Genomic DNA, 6,865 nt, shown 5'->3' with positions numbered 1-6,865 from the left:
GAGTACGGTAGGGGCAGAGGGAATTTCCGGTGGAGCGGTGAAATGCATTGAGATCGGAAAGAACACCAACGGCGCAAGTGACTCTCTCTCACAAGACAGAGAAAGATTACCGATTCATCCAATCCAATTTGATCAGAAGTGAGTTCATTGTTGTTGTATAGCGAAACCTTTCCTTGACAAAACCATTCTCAGCTAATCATCTCATTACCTTATTTTTTCCCTTCGACTTCGGCTATGACCAATGCCCCACCTAGCTGAATAGGCGTAACAAAGCTACCTGAAAATGGCAAGGTGCACCTTAGATTGAATTGGGGCTTATCGGGACCGATGTTACGAGCTTCTGGAATACAATGGGATCTTCGTAAAGTAGATCCTTATGAGTCTTACAACCAATTTGATTGGAAAGTCCAATGGCACCGAGTGAGCTTTCAAATATTTGTCCCACATTCATTCGGGAGGGTACTCCTAAGGGATTGAAGACCATATCAACGGGTGTTCCATCTTGCAAATAGGGCATATCTTGCCTAGGCAAAATTTTGGAAATGATCCCTATGGCGATTTCTTACTCAACGTTTGCACTTTCTTACCAACTCTTGTACAAGTTAGGTTCAACGTTGTTCTGACGATTAAGATTTCTCTGTTTGACGGTTTTTACCTTCAACAACCTTTGTTGCATCACTTCTTGATAGCTTTAGTGCTCGGAGAGTAAGCATAGCATATTGTCAGCTAGTTATTTATTGATAGCAAACAGCTAGTAGGTCAAGCCGGAGCCTTCACTCACTCAGCTTGGGTCAGCACCGTATCTCTAATTGGCGGAGACGAACTCCAATCCACCCACTTCATTTGTTTCCCAAGGAGGGTCATCAGCGAGTCCGCTCTCCCCAAGGTAGTTAAAAGGCGTAGGTACGCATTCCCCTGCACCAATGTACCGAAGCACTTTACCTTTAATCACTAGGACAAGGAATATGCTTCTTTTTTGTCATCGCATGTGTCATCAACTGTTATTGGCCAGTAATTGTTTCCTTTCTACCTCTTTTTTGCAAACAGGGCTATCCATTTCACCTCGTTGCTATTGCGACCTTTTGGTGAACTGCACAAATCACTTTTTTCTTAAGAGTGTTTTGTGCAGTTGTACTAAAATGTCATACGGGCAACGTCTCTACATTTCAGTGCGACTGCACAAAGGGAGATTGGTTTTGCTCTATCCTCATCCAACTCCGAGCCTAATCTTCTCCAACTAGTTAGTCTTAAGAGAGACTGCAAAGGTGACCGGCTTCTATTTGTATGTTTATTGTTTTATCAACAGTCCTCTATTATCGTAATCACACTTAATATCTTTGGAATAGGGATGCTCAGCTCTATTTTAATGGAACTGCACAAAATGATCGGAATGTTGCATGCTCCAGACAGCTATTTTTTCCCCAACATGCCTTGTTGATTTAGACAGAGCTGGGGGGACGTTGCTGCCAATGAAAGCATGGATCAATTTTAATTTAACACCTTCTCACAACTTTGTCTTCAGTTGTGATGTAAATATTAGCTCTGATCTGCTAATAATTGACATGCATTAGCAAGGAAGTTAGTTTTTTATTGTTTTCGAAAGAGCACAAATGGCAAGGCACACGAAACAAAAGCTAAAAGCTCACACCATTGTACAATTTCATGTCGCTAAAAAATTATTTGTATAGTACGTCAATTATGTAAACAAATGATGGAAGCTTGATAGCATTGCCAGAAGCCTCTTCAGCATCCGGGTCCATGTGCCATGCACAAAATTATACTCCTTCGTTCCTAAATATTTGTCTTTTTACAAATTTCAAATGGGCATATTTTAGAGTGTAGACTCACTCATTTTGCTTCATATGTGTACTCCCTCCGTTCCTAAACACTCTATTCGTCTTTCTAGAGATTTCAACAAGTGACTATATACGGAGCAAAATGAGTGAATCTACACTCTAAAATATGTCTATATACATCCGTATGTAGTAGTCCATTTGAATCTCTAAAAAGACAAATATTTGAGTAGTCACTCGTTAAAATCTCTAGAAAGACAAATACTCCAGAGTATATTTAAGAACCGAGGGGGTAGTGCACAACCGCATGGGAGACTCAGCCCAGTCGTTGCGCCGCATTAATAGTGAGTAATGAGCAGTCAAATCATAAGCCCCACCTTTCCCATTGTAAGTTTCTCGGAAGAAGCAACCATCAATACACTCTTCTTTGAATCCGCTCATACTACTCCATCCGTCACTGTTTATAGAGCGCGCTTCAGAAAAAAGAAAAAAAATCTATGGGACCAAGGTGACTAGCGATCAGCCTGAAAAATAGCATTGGTAGTTATAGCACGACGTCTATTACTAGAGGGAATAATGCGTACACACATGGATGCAGTGCTTCCACCCCGGTTACACACATGCATGCACTTACTCCACTCCGTAGTAGTACATCGAGAGAAAATTGTGGACTTGATTGCGGTTACCACGCCCTAATTAATTGAGCATTAAACCAAACGCATCTAAAGTCTCTCTGGTGGTGGAAATGCATTGAGAGAAATGCATCATAATGAAGCGCGCCTGTAAACTGTGAAGGAGGGAGGAGTAGTATGAAGGTGCAAAACCAAGTACGCGTATGGCCAGTCGGTCAATGCACCTTCTCTTGGCATATCACTGACATGTGGGACAAGAGTGTGAGCAAACCGATCTCAACTAACGGCAAAGAGCCAACCCGCCGTTCCTTGAGAGAGACGAGGATCGAGAACACATAGACGGGCTCGCACGGAGGCTAAGATATATTCGAGCATGGTTGGTTGATCGATATCATCATTACATGTTGGGCTGCCGTTTTCCGCCCTTCTCCGGAATAAACGTGTACTTTATCAGAGATTAAAAAAATAAGAGTACAGACGCTCCACCATGAGGTTCTAGTAGTAGTAGTACTCGCACTACTAAACCTTGCGCTTGGCTCTTCGCCTCTTCGTGAAGTCGAACAATGATGGTACTCCGCATGTTGGGTACTACAGTGTATGCCTCTGACAATCTGACACCGAATGGACTAATGCATGTCCACCGAGGGTAGGTTGCATTAGTCAAAAGGTGTAAGCGAGCTTCACCTTGTCCTGCAAGCTTCTCCTCGTTCTGCGAGTTGATGGGACACATCAAAAAGTAGTGCTAGTCCATACTCCCTCTTTTCCGGTTAATATGGCTTAATCTTTTTTGCGGGTAAATGAGAGAGCTTTATTCATATATAAGCATTCTTAGGACGATTCGCCAAGACACTGGTCACTAGGAAGCGAGGTACCCTGCAAAAAAAGAAGTAGGAAGCGAGGTGTTTCATCAAGCCAGCTCTCGGCCACATTCAAAGTGCAGCAAGCACGGTTCGCACGAAGATGCGCCGCAAGGTTTGCTGACCTATTTACATGCTGAATAACAAAAAAAGAGGAAATATTACCAAATGCTCCTATTTGTAACAGGATATGAGCCAGAATTAAGCAAGAATTGTGGCGAGTGTTCCATGCAATCAACTTCCATTATCACATGCGAGAACCCTCGAAGAGAACCAAATGTGTTGAAGATTGCTTTATCACATTTTAAAATTATAATAAGAGTGCAGACGCTCCTCCATCCGGTTCCTAGTACATACTATAGACTATAGTAGTAGTACTAGTACTACTAGTAAACTTTGCGCTTGGCTGTTCGCCTATTCGGGAAGTTGAACAATAATAGTACTAGTAGTATAGTGTACTCCCTCCTTTCCGGTTTATAGGAATCAATTCAAAAATCTCACCAACCAAGGTAGATGGTGAGTGGTGGAATATTTTTTGTAATTTGCAAAAGCACCCAATTAATGCTCTTGTTTTCCTCAAAAAATTATGTATACCAATTTATTAATTGCAATGCATACATGCATAAAGTACATGCATTGGTCAATTTTCTCTTAATACTTGCATGCGATGATTTAATGCACCTTGGAACCTGAACTTGTGATGGGGAACAACCAAATTGAGCCTTATAAAATGGAAAAAACTAAGATTTTGAGATAGGCCCTATAAATGGAAAAACTAAGATTTTGACATCGAATTAACTGTTGCATGTCCACCGCCTGAGCGAGGGAGAGCTTGCATTAGTCAAAAGTTTCTCCTTGTCCTGCGAGCCACCGCGCGCAAGCTTCTCCCGTCCTGCAACCTTCTCCTTGTTCGGCAAGTTGACGGGACACAGCAAAGTAATGCTAGTCCATACTGCCTCCTCTCCGGTTAATATGGCTTAATTTCAAACGAGATAAATACACTGTCTGTCACTGTATATTTGTAAAAATACGGTCAGTGGACTTCATAATACGCTCATTGTGCTCAATATATATATTTTCTGGTGTTTATACGGTCACTAGCTCACCCTGACTGAGTATGTGTGTGCATGCACGTGTAGGTTGAGCACTTGAGCATGATCGTGTGTGTTCCGTCGTGTGCTCAGACATGCATGCATTAGGGCGTCGCGCGCATTTTTGCGTCCATGTGTACGTGTGACTATTGCATACATGTAGGGGGTACGTGTAGGGGCCACTAAGGAGCAGTCAAATCACACAGTAAGTTAGTCAGAAGAAGCAACCATCATTTCACTCTTCAATGACACGTACACAATATAAAATGGTTGATACGGAGAGAAAAAGAAAACCACTATATATACACTAGCAGGAGCCTAAGCTACAAGCCTGCTTGCTTAGGTTGCTCTCTTCAGAAGCATAGAATGACGGGCCTGATCCCGCAGCTGGGGGAAGGGAACAATGTTCTGCGTAAACGCGGTCGACATCGGCGAGGGAGAAAACCCATAGTCGGTGCGTCCCAATCGGGGGTCACCGCGGTATGGGCCAATGCCGCGTCCCAACCGACCTTCTAGCGACAGCCCGACGTCCCAGGTAGTCCATCTTCCTTTTGGATCCGGCTTGCTCCACTGCCGTAGCTCCATCTCCATGTTGATCTTTCTCTACTTCTACTTGCTTCTACTTGTGATGAGTTTATGTCTCATGAACTAGTGCCAGTACTATTATTCTAATCACACTTCTTCAATATCTTTGCCATCAGGGATGCTCAGGTCGATTTTAGTGTAACTGCACAAAAGCATCGTATGATCCGAGGGTGCTGGCCGTCTTTCCTTCGACAGGTTCTACCTGGCCAGGAAATTAAATCATGTTTAGGGTTTAGGGTTTAAGTCGTAGTGACCCCATCAGTAGTTTTTCTTTCGTACACGCTCTCAGAACTTTTGTCTTTAGTTGTGAAGTAAATACTGGCTATGATCTGTGAATCATTGAGATGCATCATCATGCGTGTTAGTTTTCCTTTGTATTTGATGGAATGTTGTAACGGGGCAACCTTGGAATAGGAATGAAAATGGAGTGGAAAGTTTCCATTTTTCCGGAGAAAAAATGGAAACAGAGAGAAACCAACATTTCGTTTCATTGGATCGCGCCATCGAGCAAAACCAATGTTTAAATCACGTCTGTCGTGTTCGTGTCTCACGCTCCTCCACGGCTCGACCCCACACAGTTACTCGGCATGCCACTCACCGCAAACCGAGTATACGATAACTTTCCCGCCTGCTTGTCGATGGATCGCGCCATGGAGTACTAGCACTACTGAAAGAGATTGACGAGTTGGGGGAGGACAGCTAGCTGTAGCACGGACTCCCAAGAACTTTTTACATGCATGTTGTAGCCGGCTATTGCGACCTTTGAATGTGGAGTAGTCGCGTGCACCAGGAAGCAGCGTGGGCGACGCTCTCTCGGCCGGTGCGCCGCTTCAATGCTGGTGCCAGTGAGAGGCCGCGTCTGCTCTGGCCGGGCATGAATGCGGCACTGACCGTTTCGGGCGGGAAGCACGCGCGAGTGATGAAGAGGGTTCGGATTGGTCAGGACCGGCCGTGGCAGCGGTCCGGACGTCCGCAAACAAGAGATGATGTACGTTAATATTGCTGCATATATAATTAACAGCATAAATAATGTGTCAGTTGGACAAATATGATTGGAGATGGAAATGGAATTTTACATAAACACGAATATGCATGTCTATGTCTATGTGTGTGTGCGCGACGACTCTCGCGACCTAGAAGCGGGGGCGTGTTTTTGATCGAGTTTTCTTTCTTGGCACGTTAAAAAATTGTCCGCCAGTTTTCGTTTTTTTCTAGGAACACGTGTATTCTATTTAAAACCACTGCTATGGAGAGATTTTTTTACTCCATTATAGCCTCTTGGTTGATAGAGTTTCTCGCGTCTCTCTCTCACCCTCTCCATATCAAAACAAGATGATAGTGTCCACTCTATCTCTCTCCTCACCGGTGGTCACAGATCCAGCCGAATCCCGTCCGCTGCGGGAGGTGAGGAGGTGCAGCGTTGATGTTGTCACCGTCGGCGATGGAGGAAGTCGACGCGCACCGTCCTCTCGGAACCGGCGCTGGCGCGGACGAAGATCCTCCACGCCCTTGTTCGCTGCCGTTGTCGGTGTCAAAACCGGCGGATCTCGGGTAGGGGGTCCCGATCTGTGCATCTTAGGCTGATGGTAAGATGAAGCAAGGGACACAATGTTTACCCAGGTTCGGGCCCTCTCGATGGAGGTAAAACCCTACCTCCTGCTTGATTAATATTGAAGATATGAGTAGTACAAGAGTAGATCTACCACGAGATCGTAGAGGCTAAACCCTAAGAGCTAGCCTATGATGGTATGATTGTAATTGTGATCAGCCTTCTAAGGACCAACCTCTCCGGTTTATATAGACACTGGAGAGGGCTAGGGTTTACACGGACTCGGTTACAAGGAAGGAAATATAATATCCGGATCGCCAAGCTTGTATTCCACGCAATGGAGAGTCCCACCCGGACA

Source organism: Triticum dicoccoides, chromosome 7B (genome assembly GCF_002162155.2).
Source record: "Triticum dicoccoides isolate Atlit2015 ecotype Zavitan chromosome 7B, WEW_v2.0, whole genome shotgun sequence".
NCBI classification, from domain to species: domain Eukaryota; kingdom Viridiplantae; phylum Streptophyta; class Magnoliopsida; order Poales; family Poaceae; genus Triticum; species Triticum dicoccoides.
This window is presented reverse-complemented; position numbering follows the sequence as displayed.